The sequence below is a fragment of the Lepeophtheirus salmonis genome, chromosome 1 (genome assembly GCF_016086655.4).
Source record: "Lepeophtheirus salmonis chromosome 1, UVic_Lsal_1.4, whole genome shotgun sequence".
NCBI lineage: Eukaryota > Metazoa > Arthropoda > Copepoda > Siphonostomatoida > Caligidae > Lepeophtheirus > Lepeophtheirus salmonis.
In genome coordinates this window covers 15,368,409-15,391,582 of record NC_052131.2, presented here as the reverse complement: position 1 = coordinate 15,391,582, position 23,174 = coordinate 15,368,409, and the positions used below count along the sequence as shown (strand labels likewise).

Below are 23,174 nucleotides of genomic sequence, written 5' to 3'. Positions count from 1 at the left end.
CTCTTTATTGGTCTAGGGAAGTTACATTCAAAAAATATATAAATAAACATTACAATTCATAATCAAATCCCTAAACTAAAAAGGCATGACTACTATTAACATGGTGAACAGATAATGTACATTATTACATACATGTTCTCTAAAAGATTGATAAATAATCTTATGGAATAATACAAATATTAAAAGAATCCTAAAAATACAAATTAAAGTATTAATTATAAAAAGAGAAATTAAGCTTTTGTTTCAATGGCAATAAAAGAAAGACAATTATTGATCTTTTGAGACTCAGAACTTTTAAACTGTCTATGGATGCGTATCAGGCAACGTAGAAACTCCTTATTTTTTTTTTTAACTTGAAGGGTAGTAGCAAATAACATCCCTACATATTTGCACAATAGACAATCCCGATTAGGGATTTTGATGGGGAATCTTGAATACCTTTCAGAAGTCGCAATTACAGAGAGCAGGGCAGTCAGCAAAAGCATGTATTACATAATTTACCACAATCTTTGTACGGATTATTAAAAAATAGACATCCTGTGGAGATTTGAAATTGCGAAGTAAAACTTTTTCTATCATTAATTTTCGCAATTGAGCTTATAATTTTATTTCTCCATGATATCGGTTGGTATAAATCTTTTAAAAACTTATTGCATATTTATTCAGCATCTTCCTTAAAATTTGACTCCAACAAAGTTTTTCAAATTCCATGAAATCGGCATTAAATGAAATTTTGCTACTTTCATGAGTGGGTAAATTTTTTTTTTTGAGTTGTTGCCCAAATTGTTAATTGAAACAATATTATTTCATAAAGCCAACTATAACAATTTTTTTGGGTTCTACAAGGGGTTTAAATTAAAACTTCCTATTGCAATCCTTTGAATTGGCGCTAAAGATGGAGAAAATTTCTACAGATGACTATTTATGAAATCCGTTCCATGCATAAGCCAAGTGTGTATATTTTAGGGATTATTTGAGGAAGTAGAGATAGTCCTCCTCCGATGACAGATATGGGTATTTTGATTGAAGATAAATAAAATCTATGAAAAAATCGATTGAGCCTGCTAAATTCCAATCCGGTTGCTTTCTCGTCCAGCTAGGGAATAGCTTTTGCTTTGTGAATCGCATTAGTAACCATTAAGAATTCACTAAAGATCGGATTCTTTTCTGAAGGTTAAATTTTCCCCAACGAGATGGCTGACTTAATAAATTTATTCAGAAACGTCCAACTCGAAAGAGTGGCGCCGTTTCTGTCCCATCCGATCCCAAGAATTTCGATTGCACCCATAACATCAAAATCTGCAATTTAAGAATTTTTATCAGGATTCAATTTACCAATGGAAGTATCGTGGTTTTTTTATTTTTAAACCGGATTTCTTTTCATATTTTTTTATGTAGTCTATTACAATCTCAATCCGTTTAGTAAATTGTGTTTCAGATTAGCATCTTACATTAATGTGACGTCATCGGCGTACATATTAATTATATGTTTTGAGCTCTCAAAATTTTCTCCAAAAACCCGTGAATTTCTTTAAAATAAAACTCACATGATCGTTTAGTATGTCAACAAATAGTAAGGGAGCTGAAGGACAGCCTTGCCGACAACTCTTTTTCAAAGCTATTGGGTCATTTTCCTATCGCCCATAGAGATAACTGATGTTCCATTGAAGAGAAGAGTTCTGACATGATTAAATTTTTTGCAGATATGTCAGAGAATCCCTCACTGGAATGGACAAGGTCAATTACTGAAACCAAAATTTATAAAAGGCTTATGATGAGAACCAATCTTACCAAAGATGTAACTACATCTTTTTTACTTTCTAGCCCTGGATTTAGCTCCAAGGTCGATTTTTATTATACTATTCATTGTTGTTGCTTGCATATCAATGCCCCTAAACATCCCTCTCATCATTTTTGTACAGTCCGATCCTTGATGGGATTTACGTCGGTCTTTATAGCAATATCCCTCTTTTCTCTTTAGCTAGGCTTAGAATCCGGAATATTGACATTTTGTTGATTGACATATCCTTCTTGATATCCATGGTTCATTTCTGGAGGCAGTATATTTCAACCACAAGCTTTCTTTTTTTATTCCATTTAGGCTATATTACGGCCTAACATCTCAGTATAACATCTACAAGTTGAGTTATATAGTTTTTACAAAATTTAGTAAAATTTATCCTCACTATATTTTAGGTATCTTAGATACATTGCTTAAATATCTTATAGTTTTGAAGCTAATTTTTGTTATATTTTAAATAGTGCCTGCTAATTTTGCATTGAAAACATTTTGCCTCAACGATATTGTGCCTTAGTATATACTTAAATCAAGTATATATGTTTATTTTTGGTTGAAATCAAAATTTGCAATATATTTTTACCATAAAGTGGAATAAATAATTGTATTCTGTTGGAATAATGAAGCCTCATGTTATGTTTGTTCGCCAATCCATCATTCTTTTCTAGTATGAAATAATCCATCATGTCTCATAACAATTACTAACGGAGAAGTGACTAACATTCCCAGTTTCGAATCTTCGAATCGTTTTGCTTATTATAATAATTTTACTACCTACTTTGTCTCTGGATCGAATTAATTACAAATTAAGATTTTGTTGGTGTATGCATTGAAATTTTGCGGCAAGATTCTATAATATTTCCAATAGAAAACCTTCATTTAAAGTGTTTTATGGTATCCACATAATATGTTTAGATTACAAAATTCCAAAGGAATATCAATTTTAACCAAAAATAATAAAAACGACGTATAAATCTCATTTATTTATATAATTAGGCAAAGGAAAAATGTCCCAAGGCAAAATAGTTTAAAGCAAGATTACCTAGGCCCATGTTAGATATTCTTACGCTGGGATGATAAACAACAAACATATTATTTAACTTTTTGGATGTAAACGACCGAAATATCATTAATAAACTGAACTCTTTTGTTTATATTCTTTAAGATTTTTCTCACTATGAATTACCACCTCATCTATTGAGATTAGAAAAATAAATGCCAAAAATTTCTCAAACCCTTTCATTATATTATTTACTACAAGGAACGTTTGTTTGAAAATTTCATCATAATTTGTTCAAAAGAACTACATACATACATATTAAATTTTCTTAACTTCAAAATTATACAAGATACTTTTTTAGGTTGCTAATGCAAATTCGATAAAATTAATATCAATATTTACAAGCAAGTCGAATAAAACGGATCGTGAATATTATTTCTTTTTTCCACCCTAATATCTTCATTACATTTTTTTTTTTTTTTTTTTGAGCCTCCCCTTTATTGAAATTTTCTCCTCCAATAAAGTGGAGGCGATAATAGCAAAGACTTTGACGATAATTTATGCATACAGATCAAAAATGATTGCTGTTCCTGTAGGTCTGAACACAACAATCGTTAGATATATGGTCTCAATGGACTTTTAAACTATAATACATTTCTTATTGTATTGTATAAAGGGGACTTCTCCTCATCTCTTAATAACTCTCAAATATTTCATGCGTTTTTAATTAACTACAGAAAACTCCATTCTTTATTAATTTATTTTTTGTAATTTTAAACAACTGTACAATTCTATGCTTTTAACCGATTTTGTATGAAAAAAAGTTATATTACACCTAAACAGTATTTGATGTTCTCCAACTTTGGATTCATCCTATTCATTGGTTTCAACTCTATTTGCAAGTAATTACAATGACTTCAATGTAAGTGTAGAGGGACTAATTGACATACAATTCCCTTTACGGCCTATTACTCAGCTTGTAGAAGTGATTTGTGGCCCTTCAACACCTAAAATTGCTAGAACGATGTTCTCTCAAAATTGAGTCTGGATTAAAATTGTATTCAAGGTCGGATTATCATCAATTTCTATCGACAAATTATTCTTTTAACCATCTGGAGACCCCGCAAATTACACTTCAAGGTGAAAAAATTGATTGTTACAATGAAATAATCAATTGAAAGATTTTATTTGAAAAGTTATATCGGGATCACATTAAGTATCTTAAATCAAATTGTTTTGGTGTTGAAGCACCACATATTTTGTTAGATTTTTTATTTTTTTGTAAAGTTTATAACAATATGCAACTTTTTGCATCAATTTCAATTTCATATCACAGTTAACAGTACTTTGGTTTCGATATCAATTTTAATGTTTGTAACATATTGAAACAGTATTGCTAATTTAAAAAGAATATGAAAATTATAGAAATTTTCTTGATCATACATTTATAAAAAGTATATGTTGGTAATCTACAAGATATCAATTATTCCTCCCAATTTTGATAATTTACACGTATTGAGCACAATAGTTTTTATATTGATATCTTACATTACATATGTCGTCTATCAAAGTTACCAAAAATATACTTTTCTTTTTGATTTACACTTACAAAGATTTAGACGATTTTCACAATGATATATAATATTTGATTTGTCATTCTCCTATATTTCTAACTGTTTTAACATTCAAAACTGTACTTTACTCATAATAATTAAGTAAAATAAATTATTCTCCTTTTTTAAAATAAAGGTCTTAAATTGGCCTTACCAACATCTATCACTGTGTCCACTTATTTAAATTTTGAATCTAAACAATATTATTTAAGTAATTTATTAACTGCATTCAGCTTTTAAATTAATACTAAACGCTGTATTTTCATAAAGTTATTTGTAAGATTTAAAAGTAATACTTGAATTTAGAAGAACATTTATGAACATCAAAAAAAAATACTCTGATATTGTAAATTTAGAAAATTTTTGCAAGTTAGGATTGGATCATTGAAAGGATTTTTCAGTGGAGGGACTGTTTTTTTTTTTCTTCAAATTTGCAGATTGACATCCCATTTTTCTAGCTCTAGAATAAAAATACTTTTTTTTAGAAAATAAAACGTGCATACTATTAAAAAAAGTATTTTTTGGATTATCTTAATTAAATTTCATTTAAAGTGCCAAGCTTTCTTTTGGACTATTTCTTTAAAAAAATCCACTTTTTTAACCATTTTTTTCGACTCTAATATAATATGACTTTTTTAGAATAAACATTAAATTTTTTCCGAATAATAATTTTTCATAAAAAATCCACATTTTCCTACAAACATCCCATTTTTCCGACTTTAATCATTTCCCTGGCGGCGATAAAGGGTTTCTGCGGAACATAATAAATTACATATACTTTATATGATATATAGTGTTTTGTAAAATTATAATTAATGAGTTCAATAAACACAAAAGAAATATAAAATATGTTTCATAACTTACATTTAATTTCTCATAAACTATCAATAATACTCTAAAAATATGTTCAAAATAATGCAAATATTGAATTCAATTGACCACCCAATAATGTAAGGTATAAATAATAATAATTTATGCGCAATAAAATATGTACGGTTATTTGGTTTATTCTAAAATATCAACTTTTAACCGCTTTCTTATGTTATTGAGAAGTTAATAATAATTAAGAAATATAAATAAATCATTCAAGCCCTGTAATAATAAAAATATTATTTAAATAAAAATTGCTAGTTGTGAATTTATAAATAAATATATTTTGAAAACATTTTCATCTCAAAATTGGTGATACTTGTGAGAGTTGTAACACTTTTTTTGTTTTTGGTTCAAAATATACTCAAACATTTCAACATATGTTTGCTATTTTTAAAATTTATTTAAAGATTATATCAGTCAGTAGCATTTCCAGAAATTGGGTTTGAATAATTCAATTTTCAAATGTTGCAAGTCTCCACGTAACCAGGGATGTCTCAAACAATTTACGAAAATAGAATCTCAACTATGCCTTTTTATATGCCGATTTATAAGAGAAGGGACTTAAAATATAAATAAGTTTATTCTCACAAACCTCTTTCAGGCATTGTTCTGACTAAATAAACATGATTTTTATGAAGTGTAAATGTATACAATAACTAATAATAATAAACCTTACCAATAAATTGTCAGTTACCACTGACCCTTTTTTACTGAGCGTTAAAATGTTTCAAATTTAGCCTCAATACTGCTCAGAATATAATCAATACTCCTTTGATTTGAGTTATAGCAAAAGCATTGAAAAACAGACTACATTATTAAAAAATAATTATCCTAAAAAAATTAATGTTACTTCTTTAAATTAGTGTTTATCTAATATCTCAAAAGATATAACTTTAAGAAATTTTATCACTAACTCAAGGTTCGTAAGTTCGAACCCGCACATTTCTAAAAAAAGAAAATATATTTTATTTATATGTACTTCAAAGAGTGGAGTAATAGTAGAACTATGATATTCACTAATATATAATTAAATTAAGAAAAGAGCTTCTCATGGTTGAAACTGTTGAATTTCTGAATTGAAAAGTAAATTACAACATTAATTTAGTTCACTCATTTTTATAAATGTATACAATTTTTTAGATTATTTTATAGACTTTTCCTCGGAGTTTTGTTTCTTTAATTGGACATAAGCATAGTTAGCGTAAATCAATTAACACGTTTCAACATCAATATGACGTTTTTTAAACATAATCATTCTTTTTCTGTTAATATATGTACATTTGCAAGAATAATATATTTTTCTTTAAGTAACGTAGATTTTTTGTTCCGCAATGGATCAAAAAAATAATTAAAATCCAGCCATTTCATAGGGGTTAATTTAGTATCCTATATATTTTTTTTTTATTCAAATATCACTGCTTTACTTTGGTCTAAAGTTTTAATTAATACAGGCGTAAAAGTAGTTAGATAAATTCTCTTCCAGATTAAATACAAACTTGTCAATTTCATTTTATAAACATATTAAAGCTAGACCTCCAAGTTAGTTTTTTAATGCAATCTGTGACGGCAATAAAAATGATCAATAGACACACTTGTATTTATTTAAAAAACGAATAAAAAACAATAATATTGCTTAAAATAAAAGCAAAGGGACATAATCTAGAGCTTTATCTTTTCCCATAATGAAATATGTATAAAAAAATGATGAAAAGAAGAATTTTTAAAAACATTTTTATCTGTTATTTTTTAGGGCAATATTTCTTTTTACAAATAATTTTGGTTATTGATATTTTCAGAAAGAAAGAAAGCACCATAAAAAAACTTAAAATAATGGATATGTGGTTGTGCTTGATATATTAATATAAACCACAAATAATTTATTGGCTTTATAAAATCTATTTTACCATGCCGTTACTTCCAACATCACAGGAAAAAGTTATTGTGGGTGGGTGATTAATAATAATAATACAAAATTGAAGTAAATAGGTGCTAAAATTGTATTAAGTTTCTATGATTTATGAAATAGTAGCATAATTTTTAGTTTACGAAAGGAATAAAAAACCATGAATAGAAAATCGTAGATTATGTGAAGAATATGTGTATCAAATAAAATAAAAAAGTGTTCAGTACTTTTTTCCATTGATAAATATTCTTAATTCACAATGGTATCTACACAATTCATTTGTATTTTTTTTAGTTGTCTATCTGTTAATTAATTTTTTTGTATCGTTCTGCCATTTTTTTAAATTTTGAATTCTTAATTTTTTTCAAAACAAAATGTGACACTTTTCGATATTTATTAAAAATTTGACATTTTTTAAGTTTTTTTTGTTTAATGTCTTTTCCTTATAAATGTCGTAATTTTTTTGACTAAAAATATATCTGAATTGATTTCCCCATTCCCAATATCGACAATTTGTGAAGCTTTTTTAGTCTACATTATGCACGGTGCCTTGTGCAACTGTTTTCTTAAATCAACACAGAATACAATGAAGATTGTCCTATAATTTGATTACATGAAAAATTGATATAAAAATACTATGCAAAGACAATTTTTAAACTTTAAAATAAGCGTAGATTGTTACAACACCATGTCTAGTTCATTGCATAATACTTTTACATTTAAGTGGTTTTTTTTTTTTGCTAGTTTGGACAACTTTTGTTACATTTTATAGAATTCACAAAACAAGAAGTAAAAGAAAAAAACAATTGTATATTACACTTAGAGTAAAATGTAATATAATCTACCGATATGCTTAACAAATTCAAAATTTAAGTTAGACAGACAGTTAGAATAATGTTTCGAAGAAGAGCAGCTTAGCTGTCATAACATTTTATTAAATTAGCCGCGAGCACCTCCATGAGGAAACATGAGGGTCTTATTTTTTTTATATATATTTTTTTTTTTTTTTTGGGGGAGGTTTGGATTAAAAAAAAAAATCAAAAAATTTAAAATATTTTGGGAAAAATTCGAAAAATTAAATTATTTGGAAAAAAAAATTCAAAAATTAAATTTGGGAAAAAAAATTCAAATATTATATTTTTTGGAAAAAAATGTCAAAAATTCAGTTATTCATAAAATAATAACTTTTTGAAAGAAAAATTCAAAATAAATAGCTTTAAAAAAAAAAATTAATTTCTTTAAATTTGAAAAATTAAGTTTTGAATATTAAGTTTTTATGAAAGAAATTTCAAAAATTCACTGCTATTCACAAAAAAATTAAATTTTTAGAATTTTTTTCTTCAAAAATCAACATTTATCCATGAATTGGAAAAAAACAGCTATTCACAAAAAATAAGTTTGAAAAGGCAAAAATTTTTTAATTTGGGAAGGCTACAGTCCCTCCTGTCCACTCCCTGTGGACGCCCCTGAGAAATAACTAAACACAAACCCCACTCCTTATTTATCAAATTACTCCAATGTTGATCATCTATTCTACTCCGAGTCCAACAAAGCCTTACCCTTATTGCTCTGGAACAAATATTCAGTATTACTCTTCGTTTTTCACGCGCTAATGATTACTTTATACTTAAATATTCTCTCTTCCAGAATAATGATAACAGCTTTGGAATATATAAAAAACACCATTTCAAGTTGTAACTAAAACAAAGACGATCTCTTTTCAATTATCATATTTTTTTCATCTATAGTAGTACTCCTATGAATTTTGAACCGTTAATGTTTTTATTATTTTTAATTCAATATTACCTACAGCCATAGTTTTAGTTCATTTGAGGAGTGAAACATTCTATTCTATGATTCTATTCGAAATAATCACATTATATGTATTATATTTCCTCTAGAAAAGCTGACTACAAAATAATAATAAATATTTTAAAGCTTTATTGCAGAAATCATAGTTGTATTTTAGATATAACCCTTGCTTCTCATAATTGCAGTGAACCAATTGTTCATATATCTAAATTAATATTCGGAGAACTATTGATATTTTTTAAATTCGGTTGTCAATATCCAAAGTCCCCGGATCCTCAGAATAAAAATTATCCTGAATGATATAATCATAATTAATTAGTATAATAAATTTAAAATTATAAAATAACAGTTAAACTAATCAAAAAGAGATAAACTTACATATTATAAAAAGTCCACATTGGTTTAAAGAGAACTAATTATTATTTAAAATATGACAAGTTCTCATTCGCAACATTTCTAACTTATTATCACGCAACTGTATATATGTTCTTCAATCTGCACCAGATATATCAATTATTTTTACCTAAGATAGCCCACAAGAAAAGAAAGTACCTCCTTTTTTTTTAAAAAGTTAAAAAAATTAAAAAGTTTTAAGATGATTTTCCCTGTAATGGATGCATTTTCCGCATTCATCACAGGTAGAATGAATACTTATAAGATTCTTCTTCTAAAAACAGAACATTTCAAGCAATTGTCCTGTCACTTCAAACAATGCGTAATTTTTCTGTATAACTTAGAGACTGACTACACCACACCGTACTCCACCAAAGCTAGAAGTGGTAGTTCTCTTAATAGATTTCCTTAGCTCATTTGAGGAAAGGTACTTGGGTTATTTTCCTCTGGTTCATGCACATTCACATTCCCAGTATTACTGTTTTCGTCATATCTACCAATCTTATTTTGGAATATAATATATATACTTTTTTTTGGACAATCATTATCCTTAATGAAGTGGAAAATTTTCAAAATATCGAAAACGATAATTCTCTATTCTATGCATTAGTCTAAACTTAAAGAATTTTTTTTTACTTACGATTTTTTAAAGAAAAAATGAATATTTTAAAATCCTGACATTGACAAATTAATGATACATAAATATGTCAGTAAATATGTAATATAAAATTTTATTAGTGCATTCCATATTAACGAATAATTTAATATTTTTGCATGCATAATATTGAACATAAAGTTGAATAAATTAAGTATCTTCTTAATCATGTGTATTGAATATTGATAGTCCATATATAAGTTCATATATTTTAATAAAATCTTTCAATTGATTTGTCTATAAATTAAATCAAATCGTTGAAATAAAAGAAAATCATTATTTTTATGTGTTTTCATTGTGTCTCGTCAATTGATTACACTTAAACATAAATCCCTATTGAAAATAAGCCATTTTCATTTACTAGAATTAGGAAAAAGTCAATATACTGCAAGTTCATTTCAAGTTTCAAGTCTTTGCTCATAAGTATAAGTCAAATCTAAGTGCTTGAATATTGTTATCATGTCCTTTGATTTTTAATAGTTTGGTCACTCAATTTAAACAAGTAAATCTGGAGATAATATTTTACCTTCCTTTATTTTGTAATAAGTCCATATTTATGTTATTATTTATTCATATAATTTATAAATTATAAGTTATTTATTATGTCAAAGGAGTGTTCCATTGTTATACTGGAATGGAATAGTATGGGATAAGGGAACAAGCTTCTACTCAACTCTTGGTTAAATCTACTCCAAAGGAGAAACGCCTATGGTAGAAATAATTGGTTGGGGATCCCTTGCTACCGTCTCAAATCTTTTCTGAAACCCCTTAAGAAGGAAGGATGAATTATTCTTAGTTTAAGAGTCTGAAGCAAGGAGATGCTATAGTCGTCGAAAGAGATAACTCTTTCGACCAAATTCGAGCTCTCTTTTTGCACCTACAAGATAGATGAAGGTACTGTCTTTATACCGGGTTGGACCAAAGAACTGTCCAGAGATGAAAATTGCTTAAGTCAATTATGAAGATGGGTGTCCATTCCTTAAATTAAATTAGAAGATGTTAAAGAGAGAGCGCTTATTGAGTAATATCTTCTGAGCTCCCTCCTAAAGAAGAGAGACAAACTATCTTTGCTACAACACTAGAAGAAGATGCAATAATGGCTTTATCTCCTGCTATTCACTCGTCAATGTAAATAAAATATTATTTTGTTCAGTCGCTATTTAATAAATATTAGAATTTTAGTGGACCTGTTTGGCCTAATATATGAGTCTCCGTTGTTTAGTATCGTTTATGAGGAAGAAAGTTTTATGTTTAAGATAATTCGATTGGTCTCACTCTCTTTCTCTACTTTTGTCAGATTCTCAATTGCAATTAAACTTATGAAAGAATAATGATCAAAGATCATAAACATTTTGGTCGGTAATTCGTCTATTTGATGTATTCCACCAATACTTATCTATCTACATCGATTGATTTATGATATTTAATTAGAAAATAACTATACGCAACACTTGTCGATCGACCTTAGGAGGGATAAATAGATAAATTAACTTTATAAAATGGCCTGAAGCTAAATTAAATTTGCCAGAATTTGGCATTAAATAACCTCAATCTAGATATTTTCCTTAAATAAATTATATTGTTAATGTTTAGAAGAAGAAATGTATTTACTATAAGATTTTATTTATAAATTAAAATAAATACCTATATTTTATCTTTTAAAGTATAATTTTCTTATTTTTCCTTCCATACCGTGACTATTTATTAAGTATTGAGTATCCTCACTTGATATACTGGTTATGTGGGGTTCTAATTGTTTACCATGGGACACTGTTTAGTAACTAGAATCGATATCGACTCATAAATTGGTTCAATTACAAAGAAGTATATTTTCGTAGGAATCACTGCTTAGAGATGTTTCCTCTCAAAAATAGTTCAGAATTCTTAATTAAATAAATGATGATTTGACTTGACATTCTCACTTTATTGATTTAATTAGTTAATTAATGTATTTATTTGTTTTTTAAAAGTCTATACAACTTTAATTTCAAAATAAAAAATAAATGAAATGCATTTATGGTGTAGGTTCTGCTAAATTAGTGAAACATTTGTTTTAGGGTAAAGGTGTTACTCTGAATCCAGCTGTAATTGAATGAGGTCCCTATTTGCTTTCAGCAGCATGATTGTGCTTCAACAAATACAAAAAACATTGTTTCGTAGTAGTGTTTAGACAATATGATCACTCTTGGCCTACTTTCCCACCAAATTACAATCCCTTGGATTTTTGAATGTAAAATATGGCGCAGAGGGAGGCTAATGCCATTTCTGGTACCAATTTAGGATCTGTTAAGACATTATGGACTGATATCCCAGGAAAAATGGTGTGTACGAGCTCCACTAGATACTTTAAGAGGTTCAAGGCTATTGTTCGGGCAAAAGAAGGCCATATGGAATAAAATTTTAATACTTTTGAAAATGAGAGAAAATGGTTTTTTTTCTATATTTTCAAATACTGGGTTTTTTATTAAGTTGAAATATGATGTACTAAGGCAATTCTATGCAACAGTGCTTCACCTTGGTATTGAAGCAAGATAAAATACACGAATTATAAACTTAACTATGAGTCGCATAGTTTTTTATATTTTTCTCTTCATTACATTCTTTTATACCCAAACTCTTAAAAGTATGTTGGTAGTGCCGAGCCAACGACTGTGGTAAACAGGTCCAATATCCAAGAAATCCATCCTTCCTAGAAAAACTCCTGTCCTGATATCACACACTATTATATAAACGTAGTCTTAATCTGTAGATAAATGTTGAATTACCTTATCCTAAAATTTGATTAGTGGTGGGCCAATAGAGATTAGGGGAAAGTTTGAATTGATATCCAAGCCTGTAACCGAGTCTAGCAGCTTTCATATTGGTACAGATAATCTATTATCTGAGAGAAATGGTCCATCAAGCTCAAGAATTAGACGGCGTAATGGAAATTAATTAGTATGCAGTATTCTCCCCAAGTCTCCATCTCTCTTATTTATTTACTTTGCTTAGTGCATATATTTTCCCATCGTTCTTATATTTGCTCTTTTTATCTCCATGAATATTTGAATAAATGTTTGCTAGACATAAATTAATTATACATCCAATATATAAAAAGTGTTTAGTTCATTTTGAAATTAAATACTAATCGGTCGATACATAAATGAAATATGAATACAATCGATATTTTCTCAACTAACCCAAAATAAAAAAGAAGATACAATAAAAACTAAATTTTATGAGTATATTTTGGATGTACATAGAAGTATTTGCCTATTTTTTATTTTATGAAAAATAGCAATGTTTTATTTAATAGCTGTTACATCGTGTTATCTGTAACCGGAAATTTTGCCTCACGGAGATTTTGCTGCATTACCAAAGAGGGTAGTTGTGCGAAGGAAAAACTAAGTATAGCGATTAGGGAAAAAAAACGGTTCATCTTTATTTTAAATTATCTAATCAATCGTGGTGTTCTAACATCTCCCTCTAAAAGAAGAATTCTCGTCAATCTTTGATTTAAATTACTTTTAAAATGCTTAATAAAATAAATATAGTTAAATTTAAGTATAATTATAATATTTTCCCTGCAATAATGTTATTTTAAATGTAGAAGACATTCATTTTCTCCCTCCAAAATCATAAAACAGGCAGCTGATATTAACAAGGATCTGAATTCAGGTGTACCATATGTAGTATTCCCCCAAATTTTCCTCAAGGTCTTACAAAAAAACCATCTCTATGCATGACATATTTTCAGCCTTTGATGGCAGATGAGATTCATTATAAAGCTAGGAGAAGAAGAAAGAAGGAAAATAATGATGAAATAATAAATAAATAATAATAAAAAGAATAGTCAATGAGTTCCAATACTATATGTAAGGGCACAAGCTCCAATCACGCAACCTGCCGTAGACAGGTGCAATTGTATCTGTCACTGGATCAAATGTTCAAAGTAAATATCGATTCCAACCCAATCAAAAGAGAATCTTTTAGTATATATCTTTAACTAAAATTATTTATTTATTTACACATGAAGGAAGAGGGATTGTTGTATATTTTTGATATATAACTTCCCTATAAATAGCTTTATAAATGTATATTATACATATTATGTAAATTTATGCAAAACAAAATGAATTGTTAGTTAGAGAACATCCAACCCATCATTACAGGAAGTGTACTCATAACTTCTTAGTGACCACTGACCATAAAGGATGAATAGAGAACTTTGGCACGAAATCTAAAGAATAGAAATGAGGCAATAAAGTAACAAATTATTTAAAATATATTGTTAATATTTACTTGTTGACAATTAAATGATAACAAGACATTCATTCCATTTGGTGATCAACAATTCCCTCAATTTCTTAGTACTTAGTTAAAACCTCCTTTTCGTGTTGATGATATTCATAATACTAAAGACTCTCTCAGCAATTAACAATTAACAAACTGAATGATGAACCCTTTAATTCTCCTTCGTCTCCTTGAATCTTGTGTTTCTTGAATACTTTTAAGCTGTTGATGTGATAAGAGGTTTTGGAGTGGCGAATTACTTGTCATAAAGAACGAGAAACCGCAAAAACGGCAAAAAAAAAATTCCACATCTTCATTCCACACATCAGTAACTCCGTTGTTAGAAACCCATGAAAAAAGGCACGTTTTCTTCGACATGATGATGATACACGTGAGAGAGCAGTTAGGGGAAGTTGCTTTGCTGACAATTAGTACAATACTGAGGAGAAGTTGTTTAGAAGATGCAAGGGTACCAACATGTTTTATTCCTTTTCTTTATATAGTCTCTTTCACCAATCAAATTCGTTCTTTTCCAACTATTCCAACAACCCTATCAGGCGGGTTATCTGGTGGGAGTGATGCCATTCTTTCCGAGTGAAGATAATACTTTGCTAACTTTGTTTCCATTATACTATAATATCAATGAAGTAAACTTAAATCTAACGTCATGTAGAACGTAGGAACCCTTTCCAGTACTCAGCCTAAGATATGTTAACATATCTTCAGATTCTGACAAAACTGTGGAACAAGATGGTGAATTAAATATCAGAAGCAGATCCAGACAAGCTTTAATATCCAATTTCAATACAATAAGCCACTAAGACACTGTTAAGTTAATTTTTTTCATGACGAGAAAAATAATAACACTCTCCGTAGCATATACATAAACAAGGTTATCTTAGACTTTTGAATGTGTACTAATTCACGTTGTAATTTTAAGCAACTCTTCCAATTTGGGTTAAAAATTGAAATCCCAGAAATGATGGATGGACTGAATGGATGCAATTCAAAATTAAAGAAGAGCAAGAAAATTTACTAATATTGATATTATTTTCCTTTTTTCTTCTTTTTCTAACTATATAATTAATCTGATCGAGATACAAAAGTGAAGTTAGATCCGATAATATAAAAATGTAAAAATGCAGATAATATTTCATGCAGCAAAATTTACTCAAGGCAAAATTACTAGTGGTAAAAATGTAGGCGGCAAAAATGTTCGCGACAAAATTACCAAGAACCGTTTTATCATAAGTACCTCACTTCCTGAACCAAAAAAAATGCTATAAGATTACACCTTTTTGTGAAAGTCTCTCAATTATAATCATACCTAGTTATGTTTAAATATTTGCTCTCAAACGCTTTTGTTGTTTTATTACGCGAAATACTGGTGTGATTTCATATTAATAAACATAAAAGTCCTAATTGTACGTATTTTATATCAATTAACTCTTTCAGACACCTTTTTTATTTCCTTTACTGTATATTCGTAGCTTTGTTGTGGCATGGTGAGTGAATTGACATTTTTGTAGAAAGAGTGGGAGAAAAAGGCAGGAGTCAGGTATATGGTACTACTTAATTAAGATCCTTTAAAAATATTTGAGACCAAAGATAGGTGAGAATGCTTACTTTAGAGGGAGAACTCAATACACCCACAACCTTTTAAATAATGGTGTAAAAAGGTGAAAGAGCAACACATCAACCGTCTTTCTTTTTCTAATTTCTAAACTTAGTTTTTTCCTTAGAAGGATGTCAACTATAGGCTTTAAATATATTTAAACACTATAGAAAAATAAAACAAAAATGAATGTTATAAACCTGACAATTTGAAGAATGTTTGCAAGTAAAGTCACGACGCTTTATTGAATCAGCTGAAACCAGTCATGAGAGGAAATAAATAAATATTAAATCCCATATGTTATATAGAAATAACATGTAGGCTGGAATTAATCCTTTGTGGATCCTCAATTCTACTCCTCGTCCAGCAAGTACTTACGCTTTTAACTCCCGAGCAAACCCTCGTTGTTACTTTCTGTTTTTGAAGAGTACAACCACTCTCGACTACTTTCTAATAAGATGTTCGCTCCTCAAAATTTAATGAATAATGATAACAACTGTGCAATCATATCTATCTCGCAACCCCAAAAATTCACTCCCGCTTTCCTTGACATATTCTATAGAGCTCTAGAATGAAGATGGTGTACAACGAGATAACGTATTAAATGCATCTCTCAAAATTACGGCAGCATGGGCTGAGCACCCCACTTGTCGTTATCAATTATACATATATAGTGATAAATTGAGTGTGCTTTATGGTAAGAGCAAGAAACTAGGTGATACAATCGATAAAAGAATGAATTAGAGAGAAAACGTGATGAAAAGGCCTTAAAAGAATAATTAAGATTTGATTACCATATCCATTTTCAACAAATCTAATTCCTTTTTTTTTTTTTACTTTTTTTGAAAAAGCCTCTGTTTTGCTTGGTCCTATTTTGAAGTTTTTTAGTTTCCAAAATGTTTAATATTACCGCCTTTTTTGGTCTTACGAAATAAAACTATTAACCTTTTATAAAATAAAATATAAAAGTGTTTCATATGATATCATTAAACTTCAATTTACTCCTACTTTGCTAAATGAGTTTATGAAATAAGATCTCGTTAATTCAGTGCGTAAGGGAGATGGAGAAAATGAAAGCACTTTTTTGCACTTATATGTTGGAACTTAAACAGGTACTGAGATTTTTCCACCAACATTAAAAATAAAAAATAAAAGGAATTTTCTGTAAACGAAACTTGTCTGAGTATTTTATGATGTTATTGTTTATATTTCATAATTGCTAAATCTTGGGTACACAATTAGAAACAAACACTTTTTGATGTTGCAAAAATAAATTTGTTCATAGTTGCTTCAAGTACTTGCTCCTTATTGTTTTTCTATAGAAATAGAGGATAGAATAATCATAATCTACAAAATATCAATATGGATTAAATATGAATAACTTACGCTTTTGAAGAGGACGAGCACTTCTTCTTTCTCTAGAGTGTTGGGCTGCAATGGAGTAAATGATAATCACAGGGGATCAAAGGATGAGAGGAACTCCTTCACTTACCCTTTTGGAGTCCCAAAGCGGCGGGCATAACAAGGCCGAAGATGGCAAGGATGGCGAAGATTGTTTTCAAGTTGAATTGCATGATGATGGAATATCACAAAATAGAATGATAATTTTTAATCAGAATCAGAGTCCTTTTATACTTCTGTATTTGATTCTATCCTGTGCAAGTGTAATTATAATTATCATTAATAGAAATATCATACTTGATGATAATATTTGTCAGTATCTAAAAATATTCAACATTTGATTAATTAGTAAGACCCTTCCACGTTACTGTTCGTGAAACACACCTTCTCAATATGAGAGTACAATGTACTTTTGAAGTATATAAATCTTTTAGTCCCATAAAGCTCACAAGGCTTATGCTTGGTCAGATTTTTCTGATTTAAGAAAAAAAAATTACCTTGCTCTTTTCTAAGAACAAAAAGGTTTTTTTTTGTAAATCACTCCAAAATTAAACATTTTTTATTTTAAAATCCTTATTAATATCATAAAATATGTAGATTTATAATATACAAAAATATAAGATGAATTGCTAGGAAGAATTGTGTTCATTAGCATAAAATGTCGTTCAGCTTGAAATTACATATCATAGCTAACACTTACTACTAAAAATAATCAATCAACGTTTCAATATTTTGGTTAATGAACATGGGTCACCTTGAAGACTTTCAAAAAATGCTTCTGAGTTCTTGGAAACTGAATAAGGCCAGTAGCACAAAAGATTGACTGCTTATCAAATTAAACTTATTAAACGCGGCATACTTTGCAGCTGCGCCAATAAATATCACTCTTAGGTCTTATGGGCGTTCGCAAGGGATAGACTGGAGGGGTTGCAGCCCCCTCAAATGAAAGAATTCTTGCTTTTAATATTTTAATTTTTTTCAAAGAATTTAATATTTTAAATTTTTTTAATTTAATATTTTAATTTTTTTTTCAAAGAATTTAATATATATATTTTTTCATTTATTTAATATTTGAAATTTAATTTTACAATTTAAAAAAAAAAAAAAACTAATTTTCTGTGAATAGCTATGGATTATTGAAATTTTTTCCAAGAAATGAAAGATTTTAAATTTTCATTTTTGAAATTTAAAAAAAAAATATGAAACATTTTAAATTTAATTTTTGAAATTTTTTCCAAAGAAACTATTTTTTTAAGTGCTATAGATTTTTTTTCATATTTGAAATTTTTTGTCAACAGCATTGAATAAAAATGGATATAAAAAAATATATATATATACTTGTATATAATCTTGCAGACGCCCCTGGGTTTCCTATAGATATGTGTTCTTTATTAGTGAGTATAATAAGTTTAATAATCTTAATTTAAAAGATGCACTCTTATTATAAGACTTATATGGTATCCAAACAGAATTATGTATTTGCTGATACTTATAATACAAATCATTTTCTCCTTGCAATTACTATTTTGAATTTTTTTTTTTGAGGAAATACGTTTGGAACACAGTAAGATCATTATAAAGAAATTTTCATTTTGTATATCACATTTTTCTCTTTAGATTATTAAAAAGAGAATTTGAAAAGTCATGTATCCAATATGATACTAAGGCGTTAAGAGCTAAAATATTATTAACGTTTTGTTTAGAGAAACTATTTTGAAAACAAGTTTTATATTGGTTTTATGACCATACATATGTATATTAAATCATTTCTTACATATGATTGATTATACCTGTGGTTATTTTACATGATGAGTATTACCCAAGGAACTCTAAATCTCTTAATTTCCTACTGTCTACCACCATAAATAACTAATATTGTATATATTTTCAGAATGAATACAAAAGAAGAAGTATATAAAAATCTTTCTCTTCTTAATTTATGGTTCTTTAGTTCCTCTAAAACAATTTTTATATATAATTTATATGAAAAGGAATTTATATCAGTTGTTGTTGTTGTTGATAGGTGGGTCTTGACTCTTGTAACATTAATAACCTAATTTGAGTAAACTATTTGACTATTTTCAATTTTTTGTTTAATTTAAAATCTTACATTTCATTTATTCAGATGGAAGTTAAAAAGAAAAATGGAGTAAAGTTATTTTAAAGTGATAAACATATCAATGTTGAAATGTATATCAATGTATCTGTAAGGGATGAAATGGATAGAATACGCCATGTTCATCATTTGGGCAGTGTCATTATTAGGGATGGGGCTTTTGTAGAGACACATTACAATTGCATTATATTCGTGCTCTATAAAGACCTCTTCACAGTCTTTTTTGATTTGGATGATGGAACTTAATTTATATAATTGTTTTTTTTATTTCAACCGTCTTGTCTTTTCCTTCCTTAGAGTCTCTTTAGGTTATAATCAAGGTTATGTCCAGTTCAGGTTCAGCTGATATATCAGTCCCGGTCTCGGTTCTTTCATCTCAACGGTTTTGATCTTGGTTCAGCTTTATTGGTCTCATTTCCGGTCTTTGTTCTTTTTTACACGGACTCAATTTGGTAATAGGTACTTCAAACCAGGGCTGCGGAGTCGGTACATAAAATGCCCGACTCCAACACACATTATTATTTTTTAATCATATGTTTTATAGGCAATATACGTACTATTGAGTCTATATACTTTAAATTTATACGTAGTTAATGATTCTGCTATTTATAAAGAAAATATTTGGAAAATATGATTTACAACTAGATGAACAAGAAATTAAATTGATGTAAATCTATCTATTGTTAATACATTCATGAGTTTTGGAAAATAATTGATGTACTCGTAAACAAGGAACGATAATACAAACAACATCTTACTGCAATATTACACTTTTCTCTGATGTAATTGACTATTCACAAGCCTAATTAATGAACAAGTACGGCTACTGCTTATGCTCTACCCAACATAATAATTTAGACTTTAGAAGTGCTTGGGAATTGTGATGGCATGGACTATAGAGCACGTTTGAAATTTGTAAAGTAAACTTATAAATTAGATAACTGAATAAGTGTCCTAAATTAATAGTACTTAATACCAATAATTTATAACCAAATCGAAAATAACTTTACGATTACTCAATACAACCCATAGATTATAAATAAGTTTTGTTTATATAAATTATAATAATTTTTGTAGCCGGAGTCGGTACAAGGTCCAACTCCTGACTCCGACTCCAAGAAAAGATATTAGATTCAAACATAGCCCTGCTACCTTATACTCAGAGTGCGTGGTGTCTTGCAAGAAGATGGAGAATTGAGGATTGCTTTCAGTCAACGCATATATAGTACACATGTTTGTATATGTAGAGGGAACCACAGCTAAAAATGTATTAGTGTAGTGGGGCCTTGGCATAGTAAAGTTTGGTAAACCCTGGCTTCAGAAATATTGAAGTTCTGATATTATAGGGCCCCGAAAAACTTAGTAGCGAACCTGAATCCATAATCTACCCCACCACTTCCCTCTTTCATTTATGCCGTCTGATACCTAAAACTACTTTTCTAGATCCATAAGAATCCCTTAGCTATTTGGAACTCAGATATAACTGTAAAAAAAAAAAAAAAAAAAAAAAAAAAAAAAACTCAGAAAATTGATGGATAATTTTTTTAATAATATGTATTATATTTTCTTAATATATTCTATAAGGAGCAAAATCACGAGAAAAGAGACCGGTAAGCTAAATATTGCAATCTTGCTTCAATGTTGTCGATTCCGTTTCTAGCTATTAAAGAACCCGAACCGAGAGACCAATAGGAGCAAATCCTATAATAGTTATAGTTTAGCCTGATTTTTACAGCGAATAATCTATTGAAATGCAATATCATCTAAATATAAAATATGTATGTTGTAGGAAAATCATTAGAAACGTTTAAAAAATAGTAAATGGTTTAATTATATGTTTTGTTGCAAATACTTATATTTTCATGTATCTACCTACTCGTAATTATATAAGTTTATCATAGGAATCTCTTCAAATTCAATTCAAATACTATGCACCTTTTTTTTCAGGTGTCCGAAGGGGGTGGGCTAGAGGGGCTGTATCCCCCCCCAAATTTAGAAAGTTTGGTTTTAATGGATTTTTTCCCGTTAGAACAAAATATAAAGCATGGCTAAAGATTTAATTAAATTTTTAAAATTTTTAACTACAAAATATAATATTTGAAATTTTTTCCAAAAATTTAATTACTTGTTAATAGCTATGGATTTTGGAAATTATTTAGGAAAAAGATTAATTTTTGGATACCAAAAACCAAATTCTCCACCCCGATATAATCCTGTGGACGCCCCTGTCTATTAATATGATTGTATTTTAAAATGTCGATAACAATGAATATAATGGATTTTGCATTTTTTTGTGGAGTGAAGACGTGTGAGTCTTTCATGTTGCTTAATAAAATATAAAGAGTGAAGTTATAGTTGAATATTTGGAATCCCGAAGTTATAATTGGTTCAATTAGTGCTAGCCTGTAGTGTATATTGTTATTTGAGGCCTTTTAAACGAGGTTTTTTTTCCATCTCATAGGATTTCTACTATCGGGAATCCGTTTTGACATATTGTCTAGTAAAGATCGTCGCCATCTTTTTATGAAATTTCTCTTCATTTCTCTCCGCTCATTGCACTCTGGATAAGCACACATATGAAAATCGGGAAGGGTTTTCTTCTTCCCTTTTTTTAGATTAATATTTTTAATATTATGACAGAATAAGATCTGAAAACGTTGTGCATTGGCTCTATTTGAGATATAGTGTAAAAGGGAGCCAAGTTTGCTCCGGTTTTTGTATTTATTTATCTTTGGTACATTTTTTGGTCTGTTGGCTAAATAAATACAAAAGGGGTTGAATACGCCCACAGAAACCTCACTAATCAGGTTGATGAGTTTTTGGGTCTAGAGCTGCAAAAAGATAAATTCGACAAGGAAAAAATCTGTCAAGAGGATTGTCACAACTCATTCCATGAGTTTCAAAATGAAATACATTTATCGCTATGAATGAAGGTAAAGAGAAAAAGGTTGAGACGATATCCTTATGGTCAGAGGTGTTTGGAAAAAATGGAAAAGAAAAAAAAAGTCATGCATTCATTTAAACGTGATGGAAAGGACATGCAAAATTCAGAAAAAATTGGATAAAGTTCTCATTATTCGTCTGGGAAGGGTAGTAAAATCTGTCACATTGCCTGAGACAGGCTTTAACGGATGTAAAATCTGTCATAGACCTGAAATAATTTTGATGAAGCCTCAACAGCTGAATTCACTGGGGAAAGAATTCAACAACAACATAAATAAAAGGACAGAAATAAGTTTATCAATTACCTTTTCAGAGAACGAGAACGAACAATAAGTTGTATTTTTGATATTGAAAAATAAAAAAATATATATAATTTTTTTTTCATCATATTCATAATGCTAAATATAAATTATATTTCCTAAATGATGAAATTGTATGCATAGTGTGAAAATCGAAAATAACAACCATCATTATCTGCAATCTTTGCCAATGTTATTCATCCAAGTTATTGAATAAACATAAATCAACCTTCGTGAAAATAATCACAACCCCTGTAGTCTTAACTGAATAGTTGGAATTCAATGTTAATCTATAAAAATATTGGCTAAATCAATGAATTGAAATGGATTTCAATATACAAAAATAAATTTGAAAGGACCATCAGGAAATCATCTATATGTATTAAATATTCATATTCTATAAAAATAAAAGAATTGGTCAAACTGATTATCCGTATAAGTTTAGAATGTAAAATTCAAAAATACTAGAATATTGACAACA

General features: G+C 28.6%; 1 long non-coding RNA gene across 1 annotated transcript in view; it reads right to left on the bottom strand.

Moving 5' to 3' along the window:
* Nucleotides 1-14,027: 14,027 nt before the first annotated feature.
* LOC121117737 (uncharacterized) overlaps nt 14,028-23,174 on the bottom strand; it is an 85,138-nt gene continuing 75,991 nt past the window's right edge. The window contains exons 3-6 of the long non-coding RNA XR_005864234.2: nt 17,427-17,588; nt 17,321-17,365; nt 14,329-17,250; nt 14,028-14,266 (exon numbers count right to left, since the gene is read on the bottom strand). This is a non-coding gene — a long non-coding RNA (uncharacterized lncRNA). The remainder of the gene's footprint in view (nt 14,267-14,328; nt 17,251-17,320; nt 17,366-17,426; nt 17,589-23,174) is intronic.